The sequence below is a fragment of the Oryctolagus cuniculus genome, chromosome 8, assembly GCF_051225735.1.
Source record: "Oryctolagus cuniculus isolate XC-2025 breed Fujian yellow rabbit chromosome 8, ASM5122573v1, whole genome shotgun sequence".
In the NCBI taxonomy this organism is placed as follows: Eukaryota; Metazoa; Chordata; class Mammalia; order Lagomorpha; family Leporidae; genus Oryctolagus; species Oryctolagus cuniculus.
Genome location: NC_142874.1, coordinates 10,032,247 through 10,054,562, shown reverse-complemented (window position 1 = coordinate 10,054,562; position 22,316 = coordinate 10,032,247). Strand labels below are relative to the sequence as shown.

The following is a 22,316-nucleotide window of genomic DNA, read 5'->3' as shown; positions in this document are numbered from 1 at the left end:
GGATGAAGAATTAGAGTAATAAAAATGAAAATGTCTGTGCTCTATCCCCAGACACTAAATCAGTGTGTCTTGGGAGTGGTGATCTGGGTTATGTGTTTCAAAGATCTGCATTGGAGTCCTGTTCTCCCTGATGTTACAGAAGCAATGATTCTAGTGTTTGAATGGCTTATTTCCACGTTATACTCTTAGGATTATCTTTTTAATTTCAGTTTTCAAAGTTAAACACAACACATAAATCAACACTGCAGAGTTGAGCAAATAAACAGCAAGCAGTCTCAGAGGGCCCACAGCTTTGAATTTTAATCTTGTGAGTTAACAGCTCAATGAGGCTGACCTTGACAAGCCATCAGCTGAGACAAACGTGAAGAATATCACAATCTATATCTTTTTAAACATACTTTAGCTTCTCCGTTATGCTCCAATTCTATCTGATGGCAGCTTCTGAGAAAACAATATTATTCCAGGACTGTGTTTAATTCAGAGTGTGTCCTCAGGCTTTGTAGTGGAGGCCACTGAGTTCTGGGAGCAGGGGTCCAAGTGGCCACTGGAATGGACGGTACCCTTGGTGCCTCCGAGACAGTCATGGCTCTCCCTGTCAGCTGTTCAGGTATTCTTGTTTCTGTTAGGCTCTGGCTATGTGATCCATGCCAATGTCCACTACCCACACCTTCCTTGTGCCCTGGAAACAGGCATTCTATTGGTCTGCTACTGTTTTACTTCTCTTTTTTTAAATGATTTATTCATTTATTTGAAAGGCAGAGTTACAGAGAGGCAGAAGCAGAGAGTTTTCCATTTACTGGTTCAATCCCCAAATGGCCTCAGTGACCAGAGCTGATCCAAAGCCAGGAGCCAGGAGTTTCTTCTGGGTACAGGGGCCCAAGGACATGGGCCATCTTCTACTGTTTTCTCAGGCCATACCAGGGAGCTGGATTGAAAGTGGAGCAGCCGGGTCTCAAACTGGTGCCCATATGGGACGCTGGTACTGCAGGCCACAGCTTTACCTACTATGCCACAGTGCCAGCCCCTGTTTTATTTCTTTTAAAGATTTTATTTATTTATTTATTTGAAAGTTAGAAATACAGAGAAAGAGAGCAAGAGAGAGAGTGAGCGAGTGCTTCTATCTGCTGATTCACTCCCCAGCTGGTTGCAACTGCCAGGGCTGGGCCAGGCTGAAGCCAGGAGGTTCCTGTGTGTGTCTGTGACAAGGGAGCAGGGGCCCAAGCACGTAGGCCCTCTCCACTGCTTTCCCACATGCGTCAGCAGGGAGCTGGATCAAAAGTGGAGCATCCAGGACTCGAAAAGGTGCCCAAGTGGGATGACGGCACAGCACTTGGAGGGTTAACCTTCTACGCCACAGCGCTGGCCCCTGTCTTTCATTTCTAACTAAAGTCTGGGCTCTCTCGGAAACTCAGCCACTTTTCCAACAGGCTGTGCTAAGATGGCACGCTCCTGTGGGACTCTCATTCCTGGCTTGGCACACACACACAAAACCTGAGTATAGATTGCCTCCCCTTTAGGAAGCCTAAGACTCGAATAAGAGCTGCTTTTATCTTCTCTGTTTTGGAGCTTAATGCTACGAGGGTATAGAACATTCCTTAGAGTTGTTTCCAACTTTGAGCATTTTGTTTTTTCTCCTACTCTTCTTTTTCTTTCCCTAACGCATGAGATTTCATGCTTTTTGAGCATCCAGGAGCTCAAATTTATCACTTTTCTCTTAATTCTAGTAAGTAGGGATCTTAGCTCTTGTTATTCATGAGATACTGGTCCTTGCAAAATGCATACAAATATTTTACATGAGCCCACAATTATTTTCTGGTCATTTAAGCTCTAAAACCCTCTTTTTTAAGATTTATTAATATCACTGTATTCTTTTTATAAAAAGATTCATCCACAACAGAATAAAAGCAAGGTTTTGTAGGAAAAATCTGTAAATGAAATGAATAAAGAAGAAAAAACAAAACTCGGAACATTAAAGAATACCCCCAAATGAAGCGTTAGACATACGAGAAAAGCCGTCTTAAATGTATAGTAAAATATATTTAAAAGAACCTTTAAAAAGTTGACAAATATTACAAAAATGCCATCTTGGATATTCCAAGTCCAACTGAACTATGTGCTGAGTGTAGTTTGTGAATGTTACCATCTAATACATATGTAGCAGTAGACTTCCTCAGATGGGCTCGGGCAGTCCCCACAAAGGTGAGAAATAATAAATTGTTGTTCTATATTACTACATGTGGATGGTTTACAATGCAGCAGTAGACAACTGACAAGGTAGTAAAAGTATTTACAATTTTCCATGAGTTCTGGGATGTTCAGAAGAGAGAATCATTTTAGAACAGAGAAGAGTGTTGCAAGCAGTCAGCACACTGTCTATTATTTCACCTCTATTTTCCCTGACTCCCTTCCCTTCCCAGCCTCCAGAGGTCGCTATTCTACTCTCTACTATGAGATAAATTAGTTTAGCTTCTACAAATGTGGGAACATGTGGTGTACGTCTTCCTATGTCTGGTTTATTTCAACTAACATACCACCCTCCAGTTCTATCCATGTTGTTAGAAGTGACACGACTTCATTCTTTTTAAATGATTGAATAGTATTTCATTATGTATGCTCATATAAACCACATTTTCTTTATGCAGTCATCCATTAATGGACACTTCCTTGTTATTGTACCAAGATACAGTTAGGTAGTAGGAATTAGTTCTAGTATTCACAGAAAAGTAGGGTAACTCCAGTCAATACAAGTTATTATATATCTCTTTTTATAAGAAAGATTTATTTATTAATTTGAAAGGGGAGAGAAAGAGAGAGCGAGAGAGCGAGAGGGAGAGAGAGCGAGAGCGAGAGAGAGAGAGAGAGAGAGAGAGAGTTCTTCCATATGCTGGCTCACTTCTGAAGTGACTCTAATGGTCAGGGATGGGTCAGGCCAAAACCAGGAGCCAAGAGCTTCATCTGGGTCTCCCACATGGGTGGTGGGAACCCAAGGACTTGGGCCATCTTCCACTGCCTTCTCAGCGCATTAGCACAGAGCTGGGACTCAAATGGTCAGTCATATGGGATGCTGGCATCATAGGTAGTGGCTTGACCTGTTTTGCCCCATGCTGGCCCACCTCCAGCTGTTGCGACCATCTGAGGAGGGAACCAGCAGATGGAAGATATCTCTCTTTCACTTTCTGTCTTTCGTGCATGCACACTCTCTGTCTATAATTCTGCTTTTCAAATAAATAAGTACATCTTTTAAAAAATTCATTGTGCTTTTAATAGGTACTTCCAAGTCATCCATATTGATTTAAAGTTGTAACCTCCATGCCTTTTAAATGTGTTTTAAAAACCCAGTCAAACTGTGCAGGACAAACTCGAAGGTGACCTCCACCCCCAGGGTCAGATCCTTGCCTCTTGTCCACATCTTTATGCAGTCCACTCCCTTTGAGAATGGGTGGGAGATGTCACTTGATTCCTACCAGTAGAATATGGCTCATTTCTTGTTAGATACTCTTCTGCCTGGATGGCGGTGAAGCCGCGAATGGCCACATTCGGTGCCCCAAGTCGCAAGGAGATAAGGGTGACCTCTGTGAACTAGGGCATCCTCTAATGAACAGTCAGTGAAACACTGGGCCTCATTTATCTGTTGCTTGTTATCTTTATTACTAGGAACATATTCTTTAGCTCAAGGAATCAGATTCTGCCAGTGGGCTTTTCCTCTGTTTAGATGAAAACAGAACCTGACTGACTCCTTGATGCCAATGTTTAGGAACCCTAAATTATGTCCAAATTCCTGACCCACAGAAACTATTAGATAATAAGTGAACGCTGCATTAAGTTACTGTGTTTGTGGCAATTTTTTATATAGCAATAAATAACTAGCATAGTAATATTAAAATTTTTCAGCATGAACTCTGCCTTTATTTGGGATGCTATCACAATGTGTCATGGCCTGGGAAGCTTGTAAATAACACACATCTATCTCCCATGGTTCTGCAGGCTGGAGGTCCATGACTGAAGTGCCTGTAGATGTGGTCTGGTGAGGACCCATTTCTAATAGATGAGGATGTCATGCTCATCTTCACTTGGGAGGGGTGAGGCAGCCCTCCAGGGTCTATTTTATAAGGGGATAATACCGTGTAGGAAGGCATAGCCCTCATGACCCCAAGGACCCCATCTCTTTATACAATCGCATTGCACATTGATACTCAATATATGAATAACAGAAAATGTTTGTACTTACATGTTCATTAAAATTCATAAACTATATATGTATAAAATATCAGTAAGTTATATACATATACACAGAAAAATTTAAATTAGAATTATGAAAGGAAAAATTTTTGAAAATATTTGCCTTCATAAATGTTGGGCACTTTGCTTATATTAAAATCTTTATGACTAATGCCTGCTTAATGGAAATATGATTCAATTTTTTTGGACTTTCAGAAATTATATATGTGGAAAATACAGCCAGCATGCATGCATTCCGTTTGTATCTCTGAATGTTTTTGAGAAACATTTTTATCCACAAGAGCTGTAAAACCCAGTACCTACATCAACTGATCTTAGAAAATGCCTTGCATATCCTGTATCACAAGATATTAAGTCAATATTTAAAATATTCAGAAGCATGTTCAACCCCATTGCCATCATTAAGCATAATGAATGCCAATGAACATCAATGCTTTATTTCATGAATAATTTAAATAAAAAAGTATTAATTTGACCTTTATTGAAAACTTATAAAATGTACATTATGTATAATATTTTATAATGTATACAGATTATGGATAGTATGTAAAATAAAAAAACAAGATTATATGATATGATTTTAGTTTTTAATTCATGGAGTACAAATTTCATCTGTCCATCTAGAAAGATAAAAAGAGATGTAGTTGGAAAAGGATATTTCCTTAATTTTTTTAAGACAAGCAACACAGTCTTTTGGATTCTGGGCTTCCTTCTGATTTAAGGCTATGAATTTGAGGAACCCTGTGTTAATCTGAACTGTTCTGCTAGGCTGGGGCTTGTTGGCACATCAAAATTCCGGTAGCTTGAATTCTGGGATTGCTTCAAAAACAGGTGTTGTTAGTTTATTCTTGAATCTTACATGACACAGTACTGACAACTACTAGTGAGAGCATGGGGGGAGAACTGCTCTCGGCACTGAAGTGTTGCCTACTGGAAAATGCTGCAAAAGCATCAAATACGTAACACTTCCACTCACTCAGCTTGTAAAACATGGAACATCTTGGGAAGAAGGAAGCTGGTAAATGTTATCTAAATAACATATTGCATATTTCTGTTATGAAAGATGGATAAATATTCTATAATTTCTTGTCCACTTAGAATGCATGCTTTTAACAATTATTCTGTTATTTATTTTATCTCAGCCAAAATTCGGATCACCTTAAAAGAACCTATTTAAGGTTATCTAAGCAGCAAATACATTTTGTAAAATCAAAAAATAATTTCTAAGTTTATATAGCACTAAGATTTTTTTAAGAGTTATTTATTTATTTGAAAGTCAGAGTTACACAGAGAGAGGAGAGGCAAAGAGAGAGAGATAGAGAGAGAGGTCTTCCATCCGCTGGTTCACTCTCCAGATGGCCACAACGGCTGGAGCTGCGCCAATCTGAAGCTAGGAGCTAGGAGCCAGGAGCTCCTTCTGGGCCTTCCACACGGGTACAGGGGCCCAAGGACTTGGGCCTTCTTCCACTGCTTTCCAAGCCACAGCAGAGAGCTGGATCGGAAGTGGAGCAGGCAGGTCTCGAACTGGCGCCCATATGGGATGCTGGCGCTTCAGGCCAGGATGTTAACCTGCTGTGCCACAGTGCTGGCCCTGCACTAAGATTTTGGTATGCAGAAACAGCCTGATCTTTTGCCTTCCCATTTCCTATGACTCCTTTTCACTTGACCTACACCCCTTCTGGATGCTCCAGGTTTCCTTGGTTCTGTTCACAGTCCTCAAGGGTAGGAATCCATGATAGACCAGTGAATTATGTACTCCATAGCTGTCAGCACTTGGGAGCTCTTTCCCATGATTTTATTTCTGCCTTCAATGATTTCCCTTATTTCACTCTCATTAACCATCTATTAAAGCATATACTGATTTCCATTCTTAATTATATCAGAGAGGAAATGTTATGTATTTTGATACCCAGGTCATTCCATTTTTAATTGACTGTAACAAGCTCATTTCAAAGCTATACATTTAGATATAACATTGAACAGTTTTGATTTCATAAGAAAACATTGGTTATGTTTTTGGTTTCATATTGGTTATGAAATTCCTAGTCCTTATACTGTCCTCTCTCAAAATATTTTCATAACCTTTTCCATAATTAAAGAGATTGCATAATATAATATCAATTACATCTTTTTAAATGTAAAGGATGATTTTTTGCTATTCTAAGTTACATTTTTGTGTGAATAAACACACCCCAGACCAAGAGGTGATTGATAAAATACTATACAAGACATAGTTATAGAATAAAATATTCATTGATGCCTTATTTATTTATTTATTTGAAAGGCAGAGTTAGACAGTCTTCCTTCTGTTGGTTCACCCCCCAAATGGCTGGGTACAGCGGGTGCACTATGCCAATCTGAAGCCAGGAGCCAGGTGCTTCCTCCTGGTCTCCCATGCAGGTACAGGGGCCCAAGCACTTGGGCCATCCTCCACTGCCTTCCCGGGCCACAGCAGAGAGCTGGACTGGAAGAGCAGCAACCGGGACTAGAACCCAGTGCCTATATGGGATGTCGGCGCTGCAGACAGAGGATTAACCAAGTGAGCCATGGTACCAGTCCTGTTGATGCCTTTAAATTCATTTACTTTTTAGAAACCATGAATCAAGTAAGTTAAAAGATATTATGTCATTTGTTCATGATAAATTTAGAGAACTGAATGAATTGCTAATCTAAGATTTAATTACACAGCTTCATGAAGCACCTGGTCCCATTGTGACGTGCCTACTAAATCTGTGGTTCCAGCATAAGACTGTCTAGGTTTGGATTTCAAGTATGACATAAGGCAATTTGTTTAACTTTTCTGTGCCAGTTTCCTGATCGTGTGCCAAAATAAAGGGCTGTTTGGGTGGATTTAATGAGATGACATACAGAACGAATCTGGCACATGGGAGCGTGTTTTCAGTGGATGGGCTTATTATTTTTGGTGTTCATGTTGCTAGAGTGTTCTTTCCTGTAGGAAGCTGAAAATAACTTACCTGTTTTCCAGCCTTTGGTCTTTGTTCAGCCTTCTGTAACAGCCTTTGTCATGGCATTTCAGAGGAACTCCAAGGGATTTGTTTCCTCCCTTGTTAATCTCCCTTCAAGTCCTGCAACAACATCTTTAATTTAGTGATTAGAATTTTCTTTTCTGGGATATGACTTTAGCTCTTATGAATGGCAAAGGGACCTCAGTGAGTTAATGCATTAATTGATTGTACACCATTAATATCTCAGTGCCAGTTAATCTACTGACTCTACCAATAAAAGTTCCCATGAAAACATAAGAAGAGGAGAAGGGTAACTCCTTCAGCCCTGAAAGACAGCCTTCCATTTAACTCAATGCCATTCCCAGTGTTTTATGTTTAGCTGAGCCTCAAATTTCTACAATGGACTTCCGACTTTCACAGCATTTGAGATGGGAAAGAGTTGGGCTGCACAGTTCAATGGGTTGTTTTTTCTTTTCCAACTTCGACAGTGCTCTCAAATCCAGTCAGTATAAGAATGTGCAGGGTCACACTACTGGTTCGTCCTCCATTCCCATATTCTTGATAAAACTGGCGGGCAAGGTGGGGGCGTGGAGTTTAGACTCATCAGGACAAATAATTTGGTTTTACATTTGGAAACCATCCACATTTAGTCTGTATCAGTTGTGCTTTGTTACTATAAATAACAGGCCCATTTATAGAGGAAGGAGTTTAGGTAGCTCACAGTTTTGGAGGCTGAAGGTCCAAACAGCATGGCAACAAGCTCTGTGAGTGGACCCTAGACTGTACCTCCTGGTGGATAGAGATGGTGGGAGGGAGAGATCACATCAGGAAAACAGCAAGTCCAACACAGTCTCTTCCCCTGGGCCCAAGGATCTCCTCAAGCCCTTACTTCTTAAAGGTTCCACCTCCCAGCATCACCCTACTGAGGAATAAGCTTCTGACACATGAAACCTTGTGGGACACACTTCAGTCACATCCAAACCACAGCCCTTTCTGTCTCCAATCCATGGCACATTTGAGGCAAGGAGGCTCCCTTCATTCCCCAGAAGGGTAGCATTCAGGCAAAAAAGAGGGCAGAACACCACAAACAAGAATGGTTAAAGCCGGAAGAATTCCATTGGAGTCAGATTTTCCAGCATTCCATGTATGCAGATGTTTATTACAGGGAGGTAGGACCCTTCCCTTTGCTTCTTCTATATCCTGGGTATTCCAGCAGCCCCTGCCGTAAAAGCCCTAGCAAACTGCTTCCTGCAGAGGCTGTTTCCTTTTCAGAACGCTACCTTTGCGCCATTTCCTTTACTTGCCACAAGTAAATACAAGCCTCTGAGTGGCTCCCACTTGGGGGTGATTATGTGGCAACACCCTCAGTGAGTGACTCATTGTGTCTGCCAACACCTATGGGAGCCCTGCTCCTGTGTTTCCTGTGTCCGTTGTTTTTCTCTAGTTTCGTAGAAAAGTGTATTTCTGACTTTCTCCAGGTTTCTCACATCATTGTCTTTTCATTTCCTAACTGAAAGTAGAAGAATTTCTTTCATGTGGGGAAAAAGAAGCGTAATCAGAGAAATGGTGTTCTACTTCTTCTTTTAGTCCATTTGCTGTTGATGGGGAAAATTAATAAATTAAAGTTGAATCCATCTATTGTGGGAAGAATGTTCCCCAACTGTAGTATTACAGGTTCTTGCCCCTGTGTGAGATAAGAGTTTAAAGCAGAGACAGAGACAAAGTGCAAGAGAAGCAGGAGTTATGTAAAGAGAGGGAGTGAGTACACATTCTGGTGTGAAAGCCAGTAGCCTCGTGGGAGATGCGTGAGCCATGAGGAGAGGGTGCCTGTGAAGTGAGGGCAGGGTGGAGAAGGGAGGGCTGCCGTGAGAGGAGAGAGGGAGCCGTGGGTAGGGGGTGATGCTCTGACTGAATACACAAATGCAGTGGAGTTGGGCTCAGTGCGTGATGTCTTCTGGGAAGGTTTTTATGGTATCTCTGTGTGGAGCTCAGGGTATGTGTGCTTCTGAAGACATCGTCTTCCTTCTGGAGGAGACAGATGGATCATGGGAAAGTAGATGTGCTGAATTGGCATTCAAGGCGGTGGGGTTAGGGTGCAGACCTGGAGACAGAAACTGCAGGGAAAGTTGTCAGCCCCATTGTTGCCTACCCTACTCCCTGCCTGTCCCACATCACATTTAAAGGGAACTAGAGGGGCCAGCACCGTGGCTCACTTGGTTAATCCTCCGCCTGTGGTGCTGGCATCCCATATGGGCGCTGGGTTCTAGTCCCGGTCGCTCCTCTTCTAGTCCAGCTCTCTGCTGTGGCCCGGGAAGGCAGTGGAGGAGGGCGCATGGTTTTGATGTAGGCATATGAGGCTTCACTGATGCTTCCAGTCAGATGGCTGTGAGGTGAATATGCTCACATCATGATTGGGAGAGCAAAGTCTGGCATTTCTCTTTGAATTTTCTATCATAACCTTCACTAGTGCTTGGTCAGTTCAGCATTTCAAGTGCCTACTAAGATACTTTCTTGTAATTATATTTTGACTTACCTCTTTGAAGAAAACTCTTAAATAAGAGTTGAATCAGACCCTAGGAGAAATTAGTTAGCATTGGAATAATCCAAAATGCCCTAATCAAAGACAGTCTAGGGTGGTTTAATAGCTTTTTTTTTTTTTTTTTTTGACAGGCAGAGTGGACAGTGAGAGAGAGAGAGACAGAGAGAAAGGTCTTCCTTTGCCGTTGGTTCACCCTCCAATGGCCTCTGCGGCCGGCACGCTGCGGCCAGCGCACTGCGCTGATCCGATGGCAGGAGCCAGGTACTTCTCCTGGTCTCCCATGGGGTGCAGGGCCCAAGTACTTGGGCCATCCTCCACTGCCCTCCTTGGCCACAGCAGAGAGCTGGCCTGGAAGAAGAGCAACCGGGACAGAATCCAGCACCCCAACAGGGACTAGAACCCGGTGTGCCGGTGCCACAAGGTGGAGGATTAGCCTAGTGAGCTGCGGCGCCGGCAGCTTTTGAGACACTAAATGGAAGTCCTCACTCTGAAAACTTTAATTACAGCATAGTAATCAACATAGTAAATATTTAAGATGATTGTTTTAGAGGTAGGCATTGTGGTGCACTGGTTTAAGCCACCTCTTGGGACTCCCACATTCCATATCTGAGTGTCCATTGTATAGTCCCACCTACACTTCCAGTCCAACTTCCTGCTAATACACACCCTGAGAGGCAGCAGATGATGGCTCAAGTTCTTGAGTCATTGTCAACTATATGAGAGACCTGAATGAAGTTCCTGGCTCCTGGCTTCTGGCTGTGGTACTGGCCCAGCCCCAGCTATTGTGGGCGTTTGGAGAGCAAATCAACTGATGGGAAGATCTCTGTTTCTCTCTCTGTCTCACTATTTCTTTTTCTTTCTGTTGTTCTGTTTTTCAAATAAATAATGCTACAAAAAGAGGTGATCATCTTAGTCCATTTGGGGCTGCTATAATAAAATGCCATTGAATGGGTGGCTTATAAACAATTGGAATTTATCATAGTTTCCAGGCTGGGAAGTTCAAGATCAAAATACCAAGAAGTTCAATGTGTGGCAAGGGCCTGCTTCCTGTTTCGTGGATGATTGTTTTCTCACTAGGCCATAGTGGAATGGGAGAGTTTTGTATGGTCAGACTTATAAGGCCAGTAGTCCCATTTATGACAATATTTGTAACTTAATCACATTCTAAAGGTTCTACCATCTAATGCTATGAAGTTGAGGGTTAGAGTTCCATCTATACAACCAACTTATATTTGATCAAGGATCTAAACCCAATTTCTGGAGCAAGGACAGTGTCAACACTGTTTTTTCCTGCTGATGGTGAAGTGGTATGGTGGGGAGATAGTAAGTATGTAGTGTGTCAATGGCATGGCAAAACAATTGTAGGATAAATGGAATATATGGAAAAGTGGCTATTTCTAAATAATTGCTAAGGAAGTAATGAATGCCTTCATAAAGAAACTGCTGCTTGAGTTAAACTTTAAAGGTTCTTAAATATTTAAAAAGTGAACACCAGTGCAGGGCTGTCTGTTGTAACAGCACAGCAGAGACAGAGTTCAGCATGTTATTTTCCAAGAACTGAAAGTAATGCATTGTGACTGAAGAATAGGTTATCTTCACATGAAGTGCCTTTCCCATCTTATAAAGAAGTTTGGCTCTGTTTTCAATCATTGTAAAGTAATGAAAATTTCAAGCAGGGGAATAACATGATCAAATTTATGCCTCAAAGGTGACTCATTCCTGCTAGCAAAGAGATCAGCAAGAAAGTTGTGGCAAAGAATGTTGGCTGTTTCTTTTCCTCTTGAGTACACATTAGGCTCTGTTCCAGCCTCTGTTAAGATGAGCAAACCAATATGATTGAGTTCTGGCCAAAGGAAGATGGATAGGAGTGATGTGTATTACTTAAGGGTGGCACACAAAGCCCATTGACCTGCAATCTGCATATTCATTATCCTTAGAAGAGATAATAGGAAAGTAGTAGAGCCATTGGAAAGAAGCTGTCTGAATCTCTGTGTCATTATTGGAAGAAGTACTTCTGATGAAACTAGGACACTATTTGGACATTTTGAGTGAAAAACAAATTTCTCTGTGTTAAAGCTACTGAGATTTTTATGATTAATCTGTTTATAGCAGATTGCTTTATTTGTTTCAAAATTTTTATTTTATTTTTATTCATATGGGAGAGAGAGAGAGATAAAGAGAGGGACAGAGAGATCCTACTGGTGTTTTACCCCACAATGACCACAGGGTTGGGAGAGGCAAAAGTCAGGACCCAGGAAGTCAATCTGGATCACCCACATGAATGACAGGAACCCAGCTACTTGAGCCATCCGTCGTGTCTCCCATGGTCCGTGTTAGCAGGAGGCTAGAATTGGGAGTGGAGCAGGACTTGAACCCAGGAACTTTGATATGAAGTGTGGGCATCACAAGCAGTATTTTATTATGTTAACTGCTTGCCCCTGGTAGGGTCTTTTTCATGAAACAGATCATTATTATGCTTTGGTGAGGGATGGCAAGATCCTGATAGTGAAATAGTTATGGAGATAGAAAGAAATGGACTTTTATCATAGATATTTAGGAGATAGAAACAGCAAGTGGTGTTGACTGATTCCATATGAGTAAATGAAAGAATAAAGAATTAATTTTTATCTTTTCAGCTTGGGCAACTGGGGAGGTGGTAAACATAGTAATACAGCAATCACGGTTTGCTAATAAGGTATTTTGGAAAGAATTATTATCAATCAGGCCCTACAACTTTTAGATATTTATTTGGAATTCTTTTCTACCCTTTGCTGGCTTTTTTTTTTTTTAAAAAAAGCTATTTATTTATTTGAAAGGCAGAGTTACAAAGAGGCAGAGAGTGAGAAAGAGGTCTTCCACAGCTGGTTCACTCCCTAAATGGCTGGTTCACTCCCCAGATGGTCTCAACAGCCAGAGCTGGGCAGATCCGAAGCCAGGAAACAGGAGCTTCTTCTGGGTTCCCATGAGGGTTCAGGGGCCCAAGGACTTGGGCCATCTTCTGCTGCTTTTCCAGGCCACAGCAGAGAGCTGGATCAGAAGTGGAGCCGTGGGGCTTGAGTGAGGTGGTGACTTCACCCCCTACATCACAGTGCTGGCCCCTCCTTGCTGGATTTAATGGGGGTGGAGTATACTTCCCTGACACATTGATTTGGAATTGACGGTGTGATTTTGTTGGCCCAGTGAAATCAGGATTGGAGCTGCAGTCCCAAGGAGAGTCCCTGGGAGAAATCACTACTCCCCTGGCCCACTTTCCCAGTGAATGCCCCTGCATCTACCCTGAGAACAGGATCACTTCAGTCAGTGAGCCTGTAATGGTCCAACTCAACACGAGCTGGGGCAGAGCCACTGGAGCTGACCCATAGATCCTAGGAACGAGAAATACATGTCGTATTGTAAGTCCCATGTAGCATCCTCAAAGAAAACAGTGAGTCTATCTGGAATGCGAGTTGACGCGGTTAGCTGAGAGTTGGGAATAATCATCTGGAGAAGCATCAACTAGAGATATGCACTGTGGTTACTGCTGTGTTACCAGAGGTTGGATCATCCAGGTAAACCGCAGATGAGGAGAATCCTGAGCATGGGAGCATTCCTGAGAGTGGCCACAGTTAAGGTGTGGGCTGGGGAAAGAATTCACACAGGGCAGTGAGAGTGAGCAGTCAGAACTTCAGGAAGGACCCCACTGGAAATGCGGGGAGAGCAGCACCTCAGGAAGGTGTGTCTCATCAGTCTCAAGCATCACAGAAAGCTCAGGTTAGAGTAAGTGCTGCGATAGTCACACTATGTGTGTAGAGATTCCGCCGCATTGCTACAAGATAGCTCTGTTACAAGATATCCAGTAATACAGTCATTATACTTACTTAATGCTTGCTTTTGGTCATTTTTGGTGGAATGCTTGTTTCATTGCCCTTATATAGAAATGCAGGGGCCAGCGCTGTGGTGTAGTGGGTAAAACCTCTGCCTGAGGTGCCAGCATCCCATATGGGCATTGGTTCAAGTCTTGGCTGCTCCACTTTTGATCCAGCTCTCTGCTGGGGCCTGGAAAGCAGTGGAAGATGGCCCAAATGCTTGGGCTCCTGCACCCACGTTGGAAACTCAAGAAGATCCTGTCCCCTGGCTTCCGATCAGCTCAACTCAGGACAGCTATTTGGGGAGTGAGCCAGCAGATGGAATACCTCTCTCTCTCTCTCTCTCTCTCTCTCTCTCTCTCTCTCTGTCACTCTGACTCTCAAATAAATAAATAAATCCTTTTTAAAAAAGAAATGCAAATTTATTCATCATTTTGTACAAATTCTATATATATATATGAATCAAAAATATTGTGTGCCTTAAAATACTGTTATACTTTTAATTGTATAAAATGATTAATAAATGCTTTGATAGAAATTGAACTCAGTGTTTTTTAGGAAAATTTAATGCCTAAAGGAAAAAATAGATCTTTTTGCTTTTACTTGAGTTAAAAAAGGGCTCAAAATTGGTAGATTTCACCCACTTAGAAAAATATTTAAAATGACATTTAAAATGACAATCCATTTGGTTGACAGCGTTGTGAAGTCTATGTACGCGCTCCTTTGTTTTATTGGAATATAAAACAACTAAACATCAACTCTTTTCGAGCACTAAGGGAGATAAAAAAGAATACGTATGTAATGTACTTGAATGCCTTTTAAGAAATAGAGACTCACGAGGTTTTATGGACCATATCGTGGGAGAAACATATATTCATTAGGAAACCTTTACAATGGCTGCAACTTTCCTTAGGGAATCTCCTAGATGATGAAACACTGGATATTATGTTTAACAGTTTGCTGCCTAAAAGCTTCTATGGTGTAGAATTTCTGTCATAGTGAAAAGCTTTCAAGATGAAAGGCAAAAAAGATGATGAGTTTTTAATTTACTGAACTAGAAAACACAAGAATGGCTTTTATGGTCTAGAAAGATATTATGAACAGCATCTCTGCAGATATTTGATATTTATGCTGCTATTCTGGCATTCCCAAATACACTAAATACCCCTAAATACAGGCACAGTAGCGTTGTTTCTAATGGGCCCAGAATGAATACAGTAATTATAAAATGAATATATTTTGTGAGGACACAAGAGATACAGGAGATAAACTGTGAAAGCTTCCTAAGCATATCTCTGAGTCATCCAGTAGGGCTTTCTTTTTTTTTTTAAATCTTTAGTGTTATTTTTAAAAATTTTTGGTTAACATATATTACTTGTACACCTCCATGGAGCACAGTGTACTATTTTAACTCTATGTATCTGGTGTGAAATGATCAAATCGCACTGCTAACGCTCCCCCTCCCCCACTGCTTCCTCCATGTCCGGAGCCTACCAGCTAGTATCCTCTGGTTCTTTCTACCATCTATTTCACATTTTCATGATCTACAGTCACCCACCTGTGCTATCCAACAGTAGAACCCATCCCCACCCTCCACCCCCAACTCTGGTAAGCTTTATCCAAACTTCCTCTAACCCAAAAAGTTGTTTTGTAGGCCAAATGTTTCAGCACAAGTGATGAAAACCATTTTCCTTTCTGGGAAATTAGAGTTCCTTTAAGTTGGTTCTAAATCTTTCAATCCAGGAAAACTAAAATGGTTCTGAATTGAGCTTGACAGAAGACTACAGATGAGTGAGTTTCCTTATTGCTTTGCGGTGCCTTTTGTTGGCCATAGTGAGTTGAGTCATTTATTTGGACTCATTGATATTTTCCCTTCCTTTTGCATAACACTGGCTGATATTCATAGCATACAGAGTGCTCACAACTATTATACAACTGTGTACCGATTGATCCCATTCCTATCAGTCTTTTTTTTTTTTTTTTTTTTTTTTTTTGACAGGCAGAGTGGACAGTGAGAGAGAGAGACAGAGAGAAAGGTCTTCCTTTTGCCATTGGTTCACCCTCCAATGGCCACCGCGGCCAGCACACTGCGGCTGGCGCACTGTGCTGATCCGATGGCAGGAGCCAGGTACTTCTCCTGGTCTCCCATGGGGTGCAGGGCCCAAGCACTTGGGCCATCCTCCACTGCACTCCTGGGCCACAGCAGAGAGCTGGACTGGAAGAGGGGCAACTGGGACAGAATCCGGTGCCCTGACATGGACTCGAACCCAGTGTGCTGGCGCCGCAGGCGGAGGATTAGCCTAGTGAGCCACGGCGCCAGCCTCCTATCAGTCTTACAGTGAGTTGACTGTCTATATTAACAATGAAACCTGCTTATGTCAGTTGAATTGCTCTTTATGTAACTAGGATATTACATAAAATGGTAAAGTATGTTTTAGAAAAATTTGTGATAACCATGGAAATTCAGATGAAAAACTTTATAAATACTTCCAAATTAGGTTTATATCAGACAACTCTGAAACAATAGGAGGAAAGTCAGGAAAAATCTGAAATCCAGAGGGATTTTGCAGTTAGATTGCCATTAAGACTTTATGTTTTTATTCTACCTTTTTGAGCTGTGAACTGTAAATATTAGTTCATACTGTATGGGTGTGGTTTATACAAGAGGGACAGTTGGAAAATCTGATCATGAATATTTACCCAAAGATAAGCCTTTGACTCAACAATCTAAGACTGAAAATAAATGTAAATGTAGAATTGCTAAGTAAAAAGGTGGATATCCAAAAGATTGAATATGCACCTCTGTTTGGTGACTGCCTGTTTTAAGTAACTTGATCAAGCAATCCACTTAATCTAAGACATGCTTCTGTCTCATTGGGTCAGAAGGCTTCATGGTGTTGCCAAGCCCTATGGAAGCTTACCTCTCCAGTTTGACAAGACTTTTACCTTCAATTGTTTTTTTAAATGTTTATTCAGGGGCCTGTGCTGTGGCATACCAGGTTAAGCTGCCACCTACAGTGCAAGCATTCCATGTGGGCCCTGGTTCAAGTGATGGCTGCTCCACTTCTGATCCATGTCCCTGTTAGTGCACCTGGGAAAGCAGTAGGGGATGGCGCAAGTGCTTGGGCCCTGGACCCATGTGCGAGATCTGGCAAAAGCTCCTGGCTCCTGTCTGATCTGGCCCAGTCCTGGCTGTTGCAGTTATTTGGGAAGTGAACCAGCAGATCGAAGACCTCTCTCTGTCTCTCTCTCTCTCTGTAACTCTTCCTTTCAAATAAAGAAAAAATAAAACAAAAAAACAATGAGTAAAAAGTGGAAAGACCAAAGCCTGTGGATTGAAATTATGTTTTTGTGAAAATAAAGGAAGGAATGAGACAAGGAAGGAGGGAAATATGGTTATCTTCTTAGAATTGTGGATATGAAACACAAGAAATTGTTCTTCTTATATTAAAAATAAAATAATTAAAAATGAAACAATACACTTAAAATATTTATTTAGGAGACACAGAGAGAAATCTACTCAGTAGCTCGCTCCCTGAACTCAGTCCAGATCTCCCATGTTGGCGGCAGGAATCCAGTTACCTGGACCATCACCGCTGCCTTCCGGAGTCTGCATTAGCAGGCAGCTGGAGTCGAGCTGGAGCCGGAGCCAGACCTCAGACTCACGCACCTGCTGTGTGATATGGGTGTATTATCCACTAGACCAGATGCTTGTCCCGACCACAGATTGTTTACTTGGTACTTGCTTATCCTGTTAAGACTTGCTGCCTCATTTGGAGCAGCTTTTTAAGTGATCGCTTAAGTTGATGTCACCAGGCCTGGGTGTATCCCACCTCTCACAGCAGATAAAACAGACCTAAGGAGCAATGAAATTATCTCTCCTAAGAGAAAGCTGAGACATCTAGAAGGCCACGTGGGGCTAGGAATTGCCTAGCATCTGCTATACATCAGTGCTCGGCAAATGTGGGTTGAAATGAATGTCTGTGAATGTCCTGGCTAGGCAGTAACTGCACTCTTAGTTCACTTTTTTCTAAGGAAATATTTCTTTTATAATTTCCTTCCAAGTCTTGCATTGTTGCAGAGACAAATTTTCCATTTTCCTCTTTGTTCCTGTTGTAGTTTCAAACAAACGTGGACCAATTTAAAGTATTCTTCCAACATATGCATTACCTTCATAATTTATGAAGGTAGGTGTTATTGTTGATCTTAGGGTTTTAACAATAAAACAAGCACATGAGTAAGCTACTACTCAGTGATTTCCCAGACTTAGAACAGGTTCAGGGGTCAGTTTTGTTGCGACACTGTCATCCCATTGCAGAGTGCTGGTCCATGTCCCAGCTGCTCCTGATCCAGCTTTCTGTTAGTGAATCTGGGCAAGCAGAGCGGGATGATCAAGTATGTGTACCACCAGTCTGTGCAAAAAGACCTGTTATGGATAGGATTAATATTAATAACTAATTTCCCTTTCTCTTCAAAGGAAACATGTGGTATAATTGGCTTTCTCTTAAGGATATGTTTAAAATAAAGGCAAAGTTGCACAGTATTTTTTTTTCCTTTTTAAAAACAGAACGACTGCAGAGATGGAACTCTTTGGGGGAGGAATTTTAAACTTTGGAAAACTTTGCGTGACCTCACTGTGTTGCTTCTGATGCTTCTTTGCGTAACCCAAGAGTGAACAGAGCCCTCAGGCTGAGACCACCTTGCAGAATAGGAACCCATGAGGCATCTCTGGAAGCTGGAATTTAATTTTGTATCCCCGTATGTTGGTGAATGTTGATCACATTTTGACTTTTGCAGTTGCTAACTCACTCAAGAGAGCCTCTGTTTACATCCCCTCAGCTAAAATCGCCAACCTAGACCTAAATGATTCATGTTCTGCTTCATTTCCTATTTCCAACTGCTTAGAAAATACTGCTCTTGTCGAACTTCAGCCTGTGAGAAATAACCCCGTGAGAAACTGGGAGGCAGATTTTCTGCGCAGGAAGGGAGAACTGTGCGTTCTCTCTTTCCCCAACCATTTTTAGTTCTCAAACTCTCTGGGAAACTGCAGTAGCCAAGTTTCATGTCACAGATGACAAGATTCCCAAATTAGCTCCGGGTCTCCAGAGGGCACCAAAAAGATTTATTAGTAAATACTGTGTTGCTGTTATCAGGCTATCATCTAGCATTCAGCTCTGTGCAGTTTGAAAGCCAATAGGAAGGATTCTTCTCTTTCTGCAGAAGATAAAAGCTAACGTTACCCTTTTGTCCACAAAAAAGAGAGAGAAAGAGGGAAAAGAGGAAATATCTAGGAGAGGGGAATGAAGAATAAAGAGTTTGTTGGCAAAAGTAACTTTGTTGAGAGTCTGAATGAAATCAAGGAGGCTGTATTCATTAGCTTTCCTAAAACTACATTGGCTACTCTAAATGTCCATCCATCCTGTATGGTCTATGGACTATCTCTCTTAAATAGTAGGAATTCTACACCAGGGAGTTTCTGATAAACTCATTGAAGACATCAACATTTTTTCTTCCCAAGTTGATGAAGAGCATCAAACATGTTTTCCAGTAGTTGAACTATGAGTACTTGTATTCAGATCTAATTTACATAGACTTTCAGACGTAAGGGTGTGTTCCAGTGTCTGCTTTTTGGCCCAGTGTGTTAAGATGCTCTTTGGGAGGCCTGCAACACATGCTGGAGTGCTTGGTTCAAGTTGCAGTTACTCTGCTTCTGATCCAACTTCCTGCCAAAGCACCTGGGAGGCAACAGATGGTCACTCAAGTGGTGGAGACCCTGCTGCCCACATAGGAGACCTAGACAGAGTTCCTGGTTCCTGGCTTCTCCCTGGCCCAGGCCTAGTTTTTGCTGTTATTTGGGGAAGTCAACCAAAGGATAGAATTTTTCTCTCTCTCTCTCTCTTTTCTCTCACCACTCTGCCTTTAAAATAAATACATGAATAAACTTTTGAAAAGGATATGTCTCCCTACAAGTAGGTTGAGATATGCCAATAAAAATCATGTAAAAAGTGGAGTATTTCAGGAGATCTCATTGAGGGTAGCACACTATTTTTTTTTTAACTTAACTGAGAGGTGGAGTTACAGACTGTGACAGGGAAAGACATAGAAAAAAGTCTTCCATCTTCTGGTTCACTCCCCAAATGGCCACAATGTCTGGAGCTGAACTTACTTGAAGCCAGAAGCCAGAAGTTTGTCCAGGTCTCCCACGTGGGTGCAGGGGCCCAAGTGTTTGGCCCATCTTCTACTGCTTTCCCAGGGCATAGCAGAGAGCTAGATGGGAAGAGGAGCAGCCGGGACTAGAACAGGCACTCATAGGGGGATGCTGGCGCTGCAGGCAGAGGATTAACCTAATGTGCTTTGGCACTGGCCCCGCACACTATTTTTGACCTAGCAAAATAACATTGCCTGTTACCAGATGGGTTGACAATCTCAGGATATTTTTTCTCCCCAGTAAGTCTAGGACACGAATTCACAATTTATTCACACACATGTTGATCTCAGGTAGCATTCATCTTCTCTAAATAAATGGTGGCAAATGATCAAAACGGCGTGAAGCAGAAGCTGTGCTGCTTCAGGTTTGCTAGTATCAGATAATTATTTCCTGGAAAAGAGAACTTGTGAAAAAGTGGGAAAGGTCAATACAGTACTTTGAGGTAAATGTGGATATCTGTGCATTCTAAGACTCAGAAACTTGAGTAGTATGGTTTTCCTTTCAAAGATTGATTTATTTATTTGAAAGTCGGAGTTAAACAGAGAGCAGGAGAGGCAGAGAGAGAGAGAGAGAGAGAGAGAGAGAGAGAGAGAGGTCTTCCATCCTCTGGTTCACTCCCCAATTGGCCGCAACAGCCGGCTTTGCGCCGATCCGAATCCAGGATCCAGGAGCTTCTTCCAGGTCTCCCATGCAGGTGGAGGGGCCCAAGGACTTGGGCCATCCTCCACTGCTTTCCCAGGCCACAGCAGAGAGCTGGATCGGTAGTGGAGCAGCCAGGACTCGAACTGATACCCATATGGGATGTCAGCACTGCAGGCGGCGGCTTTACCCACTATGCCACAGTGCTGGCCCCATGTAATATGTTTTAAGGTGTAATAATGTATTAAAATTTGAGGCTGGCGCCGTGGCTCACTTGGTTAATCCTCCGCCTGTGGCGCCGGCATCCCATCTGGGCACCGGGTTCTAGTCCCGGTTGCTCCTCTTCCAGTCCAGCTCTCTGCTGTGGCCAGGGAAGGCAGTGGAGGATGGCCCAAGTGCTTGGGCCCCTGCACCCGTGTGGGAGACCAGGAGAAGCACCTGGCTCCTGGCTTCGGATCAGCGCAGCTCCGGCTGTGGCGGCCATTTGGGGGGTGAACCAATGGAAGGAAGACCTTTCTCTCTGTCTCTCACTATCTATAACTCTACCTGTCAAATAAAAAAATTAAATTAAATAATAATGTATTAAAATGTAATACTGGCGGGCCCTGGGAGCTCCCCGGAGCGGACGCCGGGCGCAGAGGAGCCGAGCGGCTGGCGGTGGGCGAGGGACCTGGCCAAGCCACGGCGGCCGGGGTGCGGGGCCCTTCATGATGAGAGATTTGGGGGCATTTCTCTCTCCTCCGTGTAGTCAATAGTTTGGGTGGTGAAGAGATGGCCGACACTGTCAAAACCTTTCTCCAGGACCTTGCCAGGGGTATCAAAGACTCCATCTGGGGTATCTGTGCCATCTCAAAGCTAGATGCTCCAATCCAGCAAAAGAGAGAAGAGCAGCATCGAAGAAGGGCAAGCAGTGTCCTGGCACAGAGGAGAGCCCAGAGCATAGAACGGAAGCAAGAGAGTGAGCCACGTGTTGTTAGTAGAATTTTCCAGTGTTGTGCTTGGAATGGCGGAGTGTTCTGGTTCAGTCTCCTCTTGTTTTATCGAGTGTTTATTCCCGTGCTTCAGTCAGTAACAGCCCGCATCATTGGTGATCCATCACTGCATGGAGATGTTTGGTCATGGCTGGAATTCTTCCTCTCATCCGTTTTCAGTGCTTTTTGGGTGCTGCCCCTGTTTGTGCTCAGCCAAGCTGTGAATGCCATCTGGTTTCAGGATATAGCTGCCCTGGCATTTGGGGTATCAGGGAGGAAGACTCACCCCTTCCCTAGTGTGAGCAAAATCATTGCTGACATGCTCTTCAGCCTTTAGCTGCAGGCTCTTTCCCTCATCCAGGAATTGAAACGCACCAGCCGTTGTCGAATATTGAAAGGAACTGGAGCCCGGCGCCGCGGCTCACTAGGCTAATCCTCCACCTAGTGGCGCCGGCACACTGGGTTCAAATCCCTGTCGGGGCTCCGGATTCTGTCCCGGTTGCCCCTCTTCCAGGCCAGCTCTCTGCTGTGGCCCGGGAGTGCAGTGGAGGATGGCCCCAAGTGCTTGGGCCCTGCACCCCATGGGAGACCAAGAGAAGTACCTGGCTCCTGCCATCGGATCAGCGCGGTGCGCCGGCCGCAGCGTGCTGGCCGCGGCGGCCATTGGAGGGTGAACCAACGGCAAAGGAAGACCTTTCTCTCTGTCTCTCTCTCTCACTGTCCACTCTGCCTGTCAAAAAAAAAAAAAAAAAAAAAAAAAAAAAAAAAAAAAAGAAAGAAAGAAAGAAAGAAAGAAAGAAAGAAAGAAAGAAAGAAAGGAACTGGCCTTACTCCTTTGGATTTGGTTTACCCTTGGCTTTTCACACAGCAATGCAGTCCTCGTACATTATCAGTGGATGCCTCTTTTCC

At 42.9% G+C, this 22,316-nt stretch overlaps 1 pseudogene; it reads left to right on the top strand.

Annotated features, from left to right (window-relative positions):
• LOC100348026 (etoposide-induced protein 2.4 homolog pseudogene) overlaps positions 1-21,744 on the top strand; it is a 118,834-nt pseudogene extending 97,090 nt beyond the window's left edge.
• The last annotated feature ends 572 nt before the right edge of the window (positions 21,745-22,316 follow it).